This window comes from Protopterus annectens, chromosome 9.part0 (genome assembly GCF_019279795.1).
Source record: "Protopterus annectens isolate FY-2018-M chromosome 9.part0, PAN1.0, whole genome shotgun sequence".
NCBI lineage: Eukaryota > Metazoa > Chordata > Ceratodontiformes > Protopteridae > Protopterus > Protopterus annectens.
The window spans coordinates 224330801-224345947 of NC_056743.1; the positions used below are offsets into that span (position 1 = coordinate 224330801).

At 38.7% G+C, this 15147-nt stretch overlaps 1 protein-coding gene across 3 annotated transcripts in view; it reads right to left on the minus strand.

Annotated features, from left to right (window-relative positions):
* The window catches only part of INSC (INSC spindle orientation adaptor protein), a 1312382-nt gene extending 1303412 nt beyond the window's left edge, over positions 1-8970 (minus strand). For all 3 annotated transcript variants that reach the window (XM_044082782.1, XM_044082784.1, XM_044082780.1), the window contains exon 1: positions 8848-8970. The gene's annotated coding sequence lies outside the window, so the exon portion shown is untranslated. The remainder of the gene's footprint in view (positions 1-8847) is intronic.
* Positions 8971-15147: the final 6177 nt, after the last annotated feature.

Sequence of the window (15147 nt, forward strand, 5' to 3'; positions counted from 1 at the left end):
GACCTTTCATGCCAACAGAGACAGGGAGGCAGAGCCCTAAGAGGACGTTGCTTTATGCACACTAACATAAAGATGAACAAACTAAGATGAAAGGTTAATATTGATGGCCCAAGATAGTGGGCTATGTACATTTAAAAAGTCCATTGAGCATGTGGGAGAAACAGACAAATGTAGGTTTTGTAAAACAGAATTGGAAACAGTCACACACCATGTTATTGGCTATGCTATACTAATGGCAGAAGGACTGTACACTGAAAAGCATAATAATAATGTGTGAAGACTGTTGCACTGGGGATTGTGCAATCGTTATAATACTAAAGTAGCTTGTGTCAAGACTGTTGCACTGGGGATTGTGCAATCATTATAATATTGAAGTAGCTGAAAAATACTGGAAACCTGAGCTACTAAACATCATAGAAAATGATGAAGTCTGCATCACATGGGAGCACCCATTACCAACAGTTCAAAAATAGATGCTAGAAAACCAGGTATAGTGGTCCATGCAAAGAAGACAAAAGTAGCATTGATCACTGAAACCACTACACCCAGTGACTACAGTGTCTTATGTACAGAGAGACACAAAGTCATAAAATACCAGTATTTGCGAGCAGAAATGAGAGCAATGTGGAAGAAAGATACCCAGACAGTTCCAATAGTAGTAGGAGCAATGAGTCTTGTAAAAAAGAATCTACAATCATATTTAGATATGTTACCAATAAATGTAACTCTGTATTAATCCACCATCAAAGATTCTAACAATAATAGTTTCATGAACTTTAATCATACATTGACTTAGGAATGGGGTCCATTCTAGCCATGGTATTAGAAATCCAAAAGACTTGGAGAAATAAAAAAAAGAGTGAAGCATAAAAGACACACCAAAAAAGGGGGGGTAGAGGGAGGGAGCAGCTACTGCAGCAGTGATCATTTGAATATCTACTTTTACAGTAAGTTTACTTACATAACTGTAACATGTTCTTCATATTGATCACTGCTGCGGTAGGCTAAGCAATATCCATAGATTACCATAGCTTAGAAAAACTGCAAGGAGGAAGGAAAAGGGTCCAGGAGCCCCTGCAGTATGGTCCTAGCAAAGCCTGACCTAGACCTGGAGAAGGACACTATCTGGAAGGGCTTTGTAAAAGTATGTACAGAGGACCAAATTACTGCTTCTAAAATACTAGTAGAGACCAACTCTTTTTAAAAAGCCACAGATGAAGCCAAAGCCCTAGTGGAATATGCCTTAATCTTGCCTGGAATAGTTTTGTTGTGGTGGTAATAAGTAATAGCCTGAGACAACCATATGAAATGGTCTGCTTTGACATAGGTTGTCCCTTCTTGTTACCTTCACAAGAAATGAACAACTGATTGGAAGTTCTGATATTTTGTTCTGTCAAAATTTTACCTGCGCTTTCAGTGGACATCCAAGGTATGAACTATCCTTTCTCCTCCATTTTTGGGCTCTAGAAAGAACCCAGAGAGATGGATAGTTTGGCTTAAAGTAAACACAGATACCACTTTAGGCATAAAATAAAGATTAGTTCTCAAGGAAACTCTGTCTCTGTGGAAAATGGGATAAGGTTGACCCACTATAACAGCTTGCAACTCAGATACTCTCCTTGCAGAGGTCAGAGCAACCAGTAAAAATGTTTTCCATGTTAAGAACCTCAAGTCAGACAGATGACCTGATTCAATGGAGCAAGTGTTAGCTTCTCTAACACAAAATTAAGATCCCAAGGAGAAACCATAGGTTTTCTTGGAGGTCTCTTATGCAGTACCCATTTGAAAAACATTTTGACATCAAAATGTCTTCAAAAGGGGGGGGGTCCATGGGTAGACAGGGTCTATGATCAGCCATCAAATAGAACTTCCATCAGACAGGTGAACATCGAACCCTATCTACTAAATGTTCATTCAGCAAACATTGATTTCATCAATGGAGAAAACTAGTTGTCCACCACTTCCCTGTGTGCCCCAGCACAGTATTTTAAACCCACCCAGGTGGGTGGCTTTGTCCCCAACACCCCCCTAACTATATATACCAATTCTGAGACCTCACTACAGAGGGAAAAAGGGCAAATGGGAAAGTGGTGGCCAACTAGTTACTTTCCCCTTCAATAAAATGAAAGTTCGCTGAATGAATGTTTCATGGATAGGGTTCGATGCTCAGCCATTTGATGGAAGTTCCATTCAATGGCTGAACATAGACCTGGGCAGACATGCTGAAATGTCTGACAAACGAACATTTACAGAGGAATAGGACAGGCCATGGGAAACTAACTCACACAAACATTGTAAAATCAAAGAAACACTAGCCCTGAATTGGTGCTGGTTATGTTACCTTACTATCTTTTGGCTTTTCCTGGTTGGGGGTCACCACAGAGGAACTCTGGTCCGCTAATGATTGGCAGTGAATTTTTATGGTGTCGAGTTGCCAGCCTAGTGCCCAACCTTCAAAGAAGGCATATGCTGGCACCAAATAGAAAACCTTTTTCCATTTGCTAATATATGATTTCCTAACAGGCTTTCTTGCCTCCATTGGTACCTGTTGCATGTTCTCAATAAACAGATGCCTAAGAGGTATTAAAACCCTATCATACAGGCAGTCAGTTGAAGTTGTTTGGGGTTGGGATATATCAGACACTCCTGTTCTTGTGTGAATAGATCCAGTCTGTTATGAAGGTTGTGGTAATTGCTCATAGCCATTTCCAAAAGGGAGAACCATGGTTGCCTGGGCCAGAAGGGAGTCGCCACAATAATTCTGGGGTATTCACTCTGAATCTTCAGAAGTACCCTGAATATTAGTGGAAAGGGTGGAAAAGCACACAGTAACATTCCTGTCCAAGGAAAATAAAAGCTATCTTTCTTCTAGGTCTTCTTGCATGAAGTCCTGGAACAGAATCTTGCCATTTTATTATTCAGAGAGGAGGCAAAGAGGTCTACTTGAAGAATTTCCCACAAATGGATCAAGTCTTGGAAGACCCCCTGTTCTAGGGTCTGCCTTTGTCCTATTCAGCTTGTGTGTCACATAATTTTACTCTGATGGAATGTAGGAAGCCTACAGAGTGTGATTGTGTGGTAAAGCTGTATCCCATGCTAGCATAGATAGTCTGAATAGGGGGTAACATCTGCTTCCTGCTTGCCTGTCTGTGTACCACATTACTGTGGTAACAGCTTGCAATTGTCCTGTTGACCAAAGGTGATTTAGAGAGCTGAATGTCTTGATAAGTGCAAGCATCTCATTTCTATTTATGTCCTTGTGTCTGTCTTTGTTGCTCATGATAGCCTCCACTTTTATCCCCCTTGACACTGCTCCCCAGGCAAAGTCTGAGGCATCTGTGGTAACTCACTGCTTCAGAGCAGGAGGGGAGAAGGGGGGACCTGGATTCAGGGAAATTTGATGTCGCCACCAAGTGGTTTCTCTTCTCAGAAATTCCAGAACTGAAATCTGAAAAGATGAAGGGCGTTGGTGCTGGGATCAAACAGACTTCAAATACCATCACATCTTTCCCATTTGGAGTCTTATCAGAGGTATCATGAGAACCATAGATGCTATGAGACCCAAAGTCCTGTGATATTTCCTCACAGTGACCAAAGCTTGAGTGGAAAACCCCTGGAATAGATCTAAATATAGATATATTTTTCCTGTGTCTAACAGACACCCTAGGAACACAATCCTGTGTGATGAAGCCAAACAAGACTTGTGAATGTTCTCTTACAATCCCAGCTCGCATAGGAGATCTCTCACCCCAGTGAGAGATTCCTGACACTTTGCAAAAGACTCTGCAAAAGATAAGCAAGGCTTCTAACTATGAAAAATGTAGATACCCTGTAGCCTGCAATCAACTATAACTGGAGCTAGACATTTTGTTAACATTACTGGAGTGGTGGATAGTCCAAAAGATGAGACAGAGAACTTATAATGTGCTCCCCACATGTAAAATCTTGAGAAATATCTGAAATCTAGATGGATAGGAATTTGATGATAAGCTTCCTTTAAATATAAGGTTATCAAAAATTTGAGAAGGGGTAGTGAAGTGAAAGCATCTTGAACTTGGGCACTATCACATACTGTGAAAGAAAAGTCCAGAAAGAAAAGTCCAGAACTAGTCTCTAGACATTTTCTTTATTTGGTACCAGAAACATTTTAATTAAATGTTCTTGCCAACTGGAGTAGAAGAACTGTTTTGATATTCCTCCACCATTTATAATCCTGCTGAATCATACTCAGTCAGAACCCCATTTATATGAAACAATCTGTTACCGAAGAGAGAAATGGAGATTCACATTTTTTTAAAGAATAAAAAACTGCCTGGGGGAGTGGGAGGCGAGGTTCCTTCCATAGTCTTTCAGACTTACTTGACTTTCCTTTTTTCTGGAGGATTCCTGCTTCCTTTTTGGAACTTTCCTGATCCTGACATTGTTTTTAAACATCTGACTACTAGCAGACTGCTGAAATAGTTTGTTTTGCTTATTGCCAAAAGTGGATGAAGGAGCATAAAATCTCATGGAAATTTTAGAGAAGGAGGGGTGAATAATGAGAGACAGTCCATGTAAAAGCTTACACCTTTATCATATCTTATGATAACTTCTGCAGCACGAGTCCTGTGGGAGGGTCTGGAAATGTAGCTAGACAAACCTCCTCAGCACAGTACAAGTAGCCATAGTCCTGGATGTAGTATCAAAAGTCATAAAATACTTTAGACAATGAGCAGTGACCTGAGAAATTGAAGAAACTAAACCAGACAACGTATATTCTTCCTCACTCGAGGGAACTGCAGATAAAATATTTTTTCAGTCAATAATAAATATTAACATTTACAGTAAGCCTGACAATTCACAATTCTAAAAGATTTTCCTCAGACATTTCAATTATTTTGCTATCCTTGTCAGAAGGAGAATGATTAGAGTTAAAAAAAATGCTTTCCAGCAGCTGGGTTAACCAAGGCCGTAGCCCCTGGATCAGGTCTGGGATAATACCACTGGAGATGGACAGAGGTTCTGGAAATTCCAGTTGTTCCAATTCCCCACCTGAAAACACTGGCACATTCTGAAATAGTCTCAGATAAAGGGACCCCCCCCCCTCAGGGAGATTCAGATACCATGCTTTCCTCTGAGTCTTAATCGTAAATCTGAGGAGAAAAGCCTGCCTCTGACTTATCACATTCCTCTTCAGATTCAGTTTCTTGAATCTCTTCATTAAAAGAGGAATCCCTTTTTCGTTCATCAGAAACCACTATATAAGATAGTTCAATAGCCCGTACATGACCATGATCCAAAGCTAGTAAGATACTCCTGTCGGGTGGAACTGATGTTGAAGAAGGTAATTCTTACAGTTTTCTGTTTCTTTTTGACAGGAAAGTTGGGGCAGATAGTTTATTAATGTCAGCAGCAGCTAGGAACACTAGGTTAAAGAGAGTGATATAAGATGATGAAACATCCCTAAAGAGGAGCACTGTGGGAGTCTGGACATTGTCTAAAAGTTGGAATCTTTAATCCTAACTTTGTAAAGTACTGCACCTGGAAGATGATTAGAAGTAGACTTTGCAGATATATCAATTACATGAGAAATTATAAAGCCGCCTTCACATATGTCCACAATATCAAAGGAAGCACCCAGATCTGTTCAGAACTGGTGGTCAAGGACACCACATATACAAATGCCATAGATATAGCAAACTTGATGGCTGACAGAGTCAACAAAAATTTCACCCCTCTGTCTCCCGTCAGTACATCAGGAAAGTCCTGGTACCTGCCCCCTTCCCCTTATATCTAGGGTCTGGTCATCACTGCTGTCTCAAAGGCAAATACTACAGCCTCCATAGGACCCAATAACATCCCAGGCTGCATCCTACATGAACTCAGGCAGGAGCTTGCAACATCATTAGGTGCCCTGTTCAAACAAAGCCTGAGTACCGGCTTTGTCCCAGCTGGGTGGAGGACAGCCACTGTCATCCCTTTGCACAAAGGTGGAGCATCTACCAATATGGGAAATTATAGACCTATCAGCCTAACTAGCCTGATCAGCAAGGCCATGGAATGGATTATCGCAGACCTCATTAACAAGGACATTGGTAACCTCCAAACACTTGATCCCACACAGTTTGGCTTCATCAAGGGGAGGACATGTCTGTTAAATTTGGTCGACTTTTTGAGACAATCACCAAAGCCATGGATGACAGGAAGACAGTGCAAAGCCTTCAACACTATTTCCCATTTGGACATAATAGATAAACTCACTCAACTAGGCATCAATCCATATGTTACCAGATGGTTAGCTAACTGGCAAACTGATAGAACCCACCTAGTCAAACTATGGGAAGCCACCTCAAGCAGTAGACCCATATCAAGTGGAGTACCCCAGGGTTCGGTCTTGGGGCTTCTGTTATTTGTGACATACCTTTCTGAAGTGCAGGCCAAAACCAGTGGACTATGGCTGACCAAGTTTGCAGATGACTGCAATCTGGGAACTGACATCAATTGCCCAGGTGATGTGGACATCCTCCAAGAGAGTCTCACTCAAACAAATGAGTGGTGCCAGAAACATGGCCTCAAGCTGAATACCAAAAAATACATCATCGTCCCCTTTGGGGGGAGTGATGTCAACACAAATTATCACATTAATAGCAACATCTTAAGCACACAATCAGTCGTGAGGGATTTGGGCGGCCAGATTGATAGCAATCTGACTGTTGACCACCATGTTGCTTCCATTGTACAGAAAGCTTTCTACGTGGCCCACCTCATAAGTAAGGCTATCTCATCCAAGGACAAGGCAGTCATAACATCCCTGTATTCTTCCCTTATAAGGCCCATTATTGAGTACAACTCCCCGATCAGCATGTACCTCACAAAGCACATGCAGCAGCTAGAGAAACCACAGAGGTTCCTCACCAGGAGAATCCAGGACCTCAAAAATCTACCATACACAGATAGGCTAAAAGCCCTATCCCTCCACTCAGTTTCATACAGACTCCTCATAAATGACCCCTGTGTGGCATACAAGGCAAACTCGGACCCCACCTTGATGGGACTGCTGTATATCTGCAAATAAAGTTCCACTGGAGTAACCCACATGCTCGGCCTCAACCTGGTCTGTGACATCAATAGGACTTGTTGCCGGGACAGATTTGAGTCCCAGAGACTCCCCCATCTGTGGAATAGACTCCCTCTCAACTTCAAGCAGAGTACCTCTTTAACCCTTTTTAAGCACAACTTGGATAACTGGATGGGAAATAGAAAATACATTACTGGGATTCCACCGTGTCCCTGCTGGACATGGGCATCTGGTGCTGATTTGTGTACACATGGGCTAAACTCTTGGCTAGGCTTATAAGGGCCTCAAGGGCAATAGCCTAGTAACTTCCTATGATCCTATGACCCTATCTTATGTTCCCTTTAAAGAATTTAACACTTTGTCCTCCCTCTATACCTACCTCCCACCTCACTATTTTTTCACCTACTTTGTGACCTTTCGAAAGCCTCTTTGGACACCCTCGCCACCATACATTCTATTGGTCTCTAACGTGAGTTCACAACTGTCCCTTTGAAGAAATGCATTCAGGGTACAAGACAGTAGTTGGTCCTCATAATCTGATGCTAGTGTTTTATCCTTCACCCTACATTCTCTATGTATAAGATAAGCCTTTCACATCTTATTGACATATCCTGTCTCTACTGCCTCTCCTGCTATCTGGTTGAGAAAAACACTGTCTCCCCTTGTCTCTGGTTTTACCTTTCCTCTCCACCCTACATACCTTACACATAACTTTTCTCTTGACTTCTTCCACCAGCTGGATGTTGCTTTCCTTATATGGCATTCAGAATGAGTACTCAGTCTCTTTTATTTATCTCTGTTAGATGTGTTCATGTTATTTTACTAGTACATTTGTATCTACTGCATGTCTAGCACAGACATTAGGCATATGGCTTTTGTAAGGTATTACACTGGGTACACATTTTAATATCCCTTCGCAAGCATTCTGAAATGCAACTCCGCTATCTTTCCTAGAAACACTTAAAGTAGGAAACTGTGAGAAGCCCAAAATAACTAAAATTTGCAAAGCAAACTAAAAAAAATGTCTTTTCAAGGAAAACATGCAAAATAATACATTTCTTCCCAACAGTAATTTCTACATATTAACAAATATACAGAAAACAATGAATCCGAATATTTAAAAAACTAAATAAATAATTCATTCACAGCCCTAAGGCAATCAGAAATAGGCATTCCTGCAAGTGGTACTTAAACTTTTTACCCCTAATTTCCATACATTTTGTAACAAGAGACACACAACAGAAATCCATTCTCAAAAGAAATGAGTCGACTAGAAGTTTTGAAGAGAGGAGACTCTTCCAAGTTGTAGCTCTGAATTTTAGTCCTAGAACCATTCAGTGTATTACCACATCATACATGTGAAGCTATCTCCATAGTGAAGCATGCAGGTGTAAAAGGCATTTGATAAAAACATGCACCATCTTTACCATGTGCCTTTGGTATCACACAAGTTACAGACTAACAGAATTTGACCAGATGTATAAAGCATTTGGAATTTGAAACCTAAAAATGGTACAATGCTTTCATACACCATGATTTCCAACATACAAAGTTAAATTACCAGTATTTGCTACTCTGCATTTTCAGAAACTGAGATGAAAACAGACGCCTTAATCTTCAAACAACGATGTGGTAGAAGTATAGTAAAATATTGCAGATACACTACATTCGTACTTCCTCTTGTAAACAGAATTCTTGGCAGGAGAGAAAATGGTCTTAAGCTTGGATGTTTTGTGCTAATAAAGCAATCAAATGTGTGAATAAAAAATACAAACTTTAAAAAACCTTACCAGTAACAAAGCTCACTTCCACTTTGGGGATTTAAAGTAGTTTGTCACAATCCACACTGTTTCTCAAACTGTAGTGCACCAAAAGTGCTTTCTTTCTCAGCTCCTATTTCTGCTGCCTTCACTAAGAACACTAGAACCAAAAATGACCACATCCTTCTTTCTGTCAGACACTGCATAGCTACAGTTGGGCTTCCCTCCAAAAAGACATACATGTATTCTATTTTGGTTAGTTATCACAGTGCAAATATTTTTAGATGTTTGTGGCAAAGGCCATAATTATGTAGTAGCCAGCTTGTGGGCAATTTAATTAAAGACTTTGTTATGCCTTGGCTCTTTCCAAACTGCATAAATGCAATAAATTTGAAGGTCATAGCAAATGCTAGCCATTTAACGGTGAAGTCTGTATCATGGGCTTCCAAACTGCTGACTTAAGAAGTGAAATCCAGATGTGCTACACTGCTAGACCGTCTGAAAATATTTACCATAGCAGAACTTTTTGCAGATGCTATAGAATTACATCTGTAGTACTTTAAAATAACACAGTTAAATCTCTGCACCTTTTAAGAATTTAAACATTTCCACCTAGTTCTAAGCATGTTGTAAGCAAAGATTTTTTTCAGCTGTTATAACACTTGCCTTAACTCAGCTCAGCATTCTTTCAAGACTTAATGTTTATTAAAGACACAGAACTACAGAACACCTTATTACAAATTAGTGCCAGTAGCCTAGCATAGTGTTAATGACCTTACATAAAGATGAAACAGCAGTTCATTAATGTATGTTGAGTGACATGCACATAGCTTTTATCTGAATAAAATGAGCATGTGAAGAAAAAGGCTGCTAATTATGGATGACAACCTTATCATTCTAAAAACTATTCAAATGTTGGATGATAAAGTAATTACATGGAAGCACAGCACCTTTCTTTCTCTCTAACTTTATCTCTATTATCCGTATCTGTGTCTTTACACTTATATTGATATCTGCTTCTACATATATACATACATGTGTGTATATATATATATATATATATATATATATATATATATATATATATATATATATATATATATATATATATATATATATATATATATATATATTGTACAGGAACACCGACTTTCCACTCCAGCTAAGTAACCGCATGGCCATCCTGAAAAAAGCAAAACCAAAGAAAAGTAAACCCACCCATGTGGGGGGCTTTGCCCCTCTAACTAAATATACCAACTCTGAGATCGCACTACTGCAGGAATAAGGGCCAAAGTTCAACATAGTGGCGAAGCCATATATATGTTTATGTATGTGTGAGTATATATATATATACATATATATATATATATATATATATATATATATATATATACATAAAATTCTGTTCATAGGTAGGTACTAGGCTATCGGCCCAAGGGCCTACGTAAGCCTAGCCAACAAGGTTCGCTGGCTTACGCCACCCAAGAAAGATATTTTCCTGAGCAGAGAAACAGAAGTGATCCCTGGGGTGTATTTCCTATTTCCCATCCACTCATCAAGATTTTTCTTGAAGAGTGCTAATGAAGAACATTGCTTGACATAGATGGGTAGCCTGTTCCAGAGTATGGGAAGTCTCTGGAACAGGAATCTATCCCTCCAGCATGTCCTGTTTATTGTGGTGACAAGGTTTAGGTCCCTAGAGCATGTAGTTCGGAGGGATTGGGATTTCTTTAGGTGTAGCATGACTCAATTATTGAACACTCCAAAGACCAAATACAAAAAGAGTGATTTTTTTTTAGATAAAATCTAAAAAGCTTGAACCGAAAAGATATCTGGTGTATTTATAGATAGGCATATATTGCAGGTGCACCCTCCACAACCCATGCTAATTATATAAACAACAACTCTGAAACTGCACAACAGTGGAGTAGGGTCAACTTCCCAAACCCCACTGTATTGTGATCTTGCATGTAAAGCCACTGGCAGGTGGAAAAACAAGATAAAAAGACAAAAAAGTGTTTGTTCTTTCAGACTGCAATATATATATATATATATATATATATATATATATATATATATATATATAAATCCTGAATCCCAAAAGACTGAAAACACACAGGGTACATATACTGACTATAGACAACATCAAGCATATTACATTCCCCCACACCCCCTTTTACTTAAATATATCAACTCCAAGATCACACTTCACTACACTAACATGAGTTATGTTGTTATAGTATAGCAAGTTAAAAGGGAACATTACTAAGGTTACAACAGGTAGTCATGAAACCATGAAGTCATGTTTGCCGTTTTTTTTCTGTGGAGTGCAATTTTGGAGTTCATATATTTAATTATCATGGGATGTGGGGGGTGCAGGGGGGCTTGTGCTATCATTTGTCTTGTATGTGTTTCTGTGTGTCCTTGTACTGGAATACTTTGTGTCCTGTATATTTTCAGTATTTTGGGATTCAAGATTTTGAGTTTTCAGGATTTTGGGCTTCCGAATTATGAAGTTCAGGATTGTGATATTTCAGGATTCTGAAGTGAAACCATATATATATATATATATATATATATATATGCATATATATATATATATATATATATATATATATATATATACACACACACACACACACACACATATATATATATATATATATATATATATATATATATATATATATATATGTATATGGATTCACTTCAGAAGCTTGAAATACTGAAATCTCGAATTTCAGTATCTCAAGCCCAAGAAGTGGAATCCACAAAACAATGAAAACTAACAACCACGAAATTCAAAACCTCGAATACCAGAAGTTTTGAATTTCGCTATTTTACTACACACACACACACACTCTCTCACACACACACCATCCACCACACAAACACACACAATCACTCTACTACATGAAAGCAAGGGGGCAAACCCCCCACACCCCCCTACTTAAATATTCTTACTCCGAGGTCACACTACATACAAACACACACAAAACACCACCACACAAGCTACTGTCTCTTTGCACACACACATCACAGCAACAAAACACACTGACACACACCACAGCCCTTACCCAAACCCCTTAACACACACACACACTTACCTGAATGCATAACCATAGCGGAACTTTAGAAGCGCGAAATTCAAAACCTCTGGTATTCAAGGTTTTGAATTTTGCGCTTCTAAACTTTCGCTGTTATGTGGATTCGGCTTCTTGGGCTCGAAATACTGAAATTCAAAATTTCAGTATTTCAAGTATATATATATATATATAGATATATATATATATATATATATATATATATATATATATATAGCTGTAGATATAGATATATAAATAAATACAAAGCAAAGGCTGGCAGATACCCCAGTTTTGTGCTGTTTACTCACAATGCTCAAATGAAACCAAGCAGCATTAAGAGACAAAACATAAAGTCTTATACTTCTTCATCCCCTATCAGTCTACAATAGACAAATAGTAGGATCTTTAGCCCTGCTTCTGAAATAAAATGTTAATGGCTCTTCCAAACAACACTCATTTGTGCCACAAAGGCAGTAAGATGGCTCTGCTGGTCTAGTAATAACTGTATCACATTCCATGGGTACTGATTCATTATAGCATGTTATTTCATGGGTACTGATTCGTTACAGCATGTTATTCCATAGGTACTGATTCATTACAGCATGTTATTCCATGGGTATAGATCCATTATAGCATGTTATTTCATGGGTACTGATTCCTTACAGCATGTTATTCCATGGATATAGATCCATTATAGCATGTTATTTCATGGGTACTGATTCGTTACAGCATGTTATTCCATGGGTACTGATTCATTACAGCATGTTATTCCATGGGTACTGATTCATTACAGCATGTTATTCCATGGGTATTGATCCATTATAGCATGTTATTTTATGGGTACTGATTCCTTACAGCATGTTATTCCATGGGTACCGATTCATTGCAGCAGGTTATTCCACGGGTACTGATTTGTTACAGCATGTTATTCCATGGTTACTGATTCGTCACAGCATGTTATTCCATGGGTACTGATTCATTACAGCAGGTTATTCCATGGGTACTGATTCGTTATAGCATGTTATTCCATGTGTACTGATTCATTACAGCATGTTATTCCATGGGTACTGATTTGTTATGGCATGCTATTTTATGGGTACTGATTCATTACAGCATGTTAGTCCATGGGTACTGATCCATTACAGCATGTTAGTCCATAGGTACTGATCCATTACAGCATGTTATACCATGGGTACTGATTCATTACAGTATGTTATACCACAGGTACTGATTCCTTACAGCATGTTATTCCATGGGTACTGATTTGTTATGGCATGTTATTTTATGGGTACTGATTCATTACAGCATGTTAGTCTATGGGTACTGATCCGTTACAGTATGTTATACCATGGGTACTGATTCATTACAGCATGTTGCTATGCCCCTGCATTTTTGAAATACTCAGTATTCACACTTTTGTTGTTAGTAACTTGGTTAAAAACATATCTGTGAAACACAGCATTATTAGCTGAGCAATTCTTAACAGTGGGTCCATTCTTTCCACATTTAAACATCTTATTAAACTTGTTGACATTTTTCTAATTGTTTGCCGGTAGCTATGTATTTTCAGTTGCAGGTTTGGTTTGCTCATTGAAAGGTTTCATTAGTCAGCAGTCAGTAAGCACAACTAAGCATATCAGTATTGCTAGGGTTACTCAACAAAGCCCATTTTGGAAAATTACTTGGGAATACATTTTCACATTTGCCAACAGCTAATATAGTGACCACGTTGCTTTTACTATTTATTTTATGTTGTAGACACACATTTAGAATCCATTTTAAAACAGATGCTGATCTCTTAGAATGTTTTTGTGTTAAATATCCAGCTATAAAATTTTGTAGTTTAATCTTCAGGAGCTACACCAATTCTAGCAAGCAGTCCTTATTTCATTTTTTTTACAGTCCAAAACCTCTGTACCTTCTATGTCCATGTAAGCTTTTAGAGGGTCCCCAGTGGATTGGGAGGTAAATTCTTTATCCAGTTAGCCTGGGTCAACACTTCATAGATTGTATACTTCTCTAAAATAATGAGCTCACCTCCAAATCATCATCATCATCATCATCATACTTGTTGAGTTTTTTTTCAGATCTCTACATCATCATTCTTGTTTATGTGGGAGGATGGCATAATGGTTAAGGTGTTTACCTTACAGACACAAGGTGCAGGGTTTGATTCTCACATGGGGTAATTGGCTAGGCTTGAAATGGCCCACAAGGGTAGTTAGCCTAGTACTATGAACCTGTAACCTTTTATGAACCTGTTGAATTATTTTCACACCTTTTCATCATCTTCCTTGCTGAGTTATTTTCACACCTTTTCCTCATCATCCTCACGGAGTTATTTTCACAACTCTTCATCATCATCCTTATTTAGTCTTTTTCACATCTCTGCATCATCATCATCATCATCATCCTTGTGTTATTTTCACACCCTACATCATCAGCCTTGTTGAGTTCTTTCACACTTCTTCATCATCTTCATCCTTGCTGAGTTTCTTTCACACATTTGCATCACCATCCTCATGGAGTTGTTTCAAGGGTGGATTGAATTTCTGTGTGGCCAGTGTAGTTGCTAACAATTATATCTGCTCTGCAATATTGAATGGCTGTCTGTCAGTTGATTCATTCCTGTCTTTAAAGGGCAACATGACAGTTATGTTATTCTGTATCAATGTTTTAAGAAAACTCACAACAGTTCGTACACATTCAGCAGAAGTTTCTCTTTTTTTCCTGGTTAGGGATAAAAAAATCTCTCTTTGCAGCTGGTGAAGGAAGTCTCAAATGCAGTACAATTTTATTGCTAGTAACTGGTTAAAAACATATCTGTGAAACACAGCATTATTAACTGAGCAATTCTTAGCAGTATGTGCATTTTTCCAAACACAAGAATATGTTAAATTAGTATGGTGACCATATTTGTGTGCCTTCTCGGGCTGGCAACACAACACTGTAAAACTTCACTGCCAATCATGAGCGGACAGGTGATCTGCAGTGGCGACACCTAACCGGGAAAAGCCGGAAGAAGAAGTATGGTGACCATATTTGTCCATTTGAGAAAACCCTCCGCATGAGATATAAAATTCACTGTTAGCAGCTATTCCAATTTCATGCAGTTATTTACAGTGCTTAGATGAAACCAAGCTGAAAGTGAACTGTACTAAGGAATAAACCACAAAAAGGTTATTCATGCTTACACGTTCAGGAGTCTCCAGTCTAACTTGAGCCTTTCTTCCAAAACAAGAGG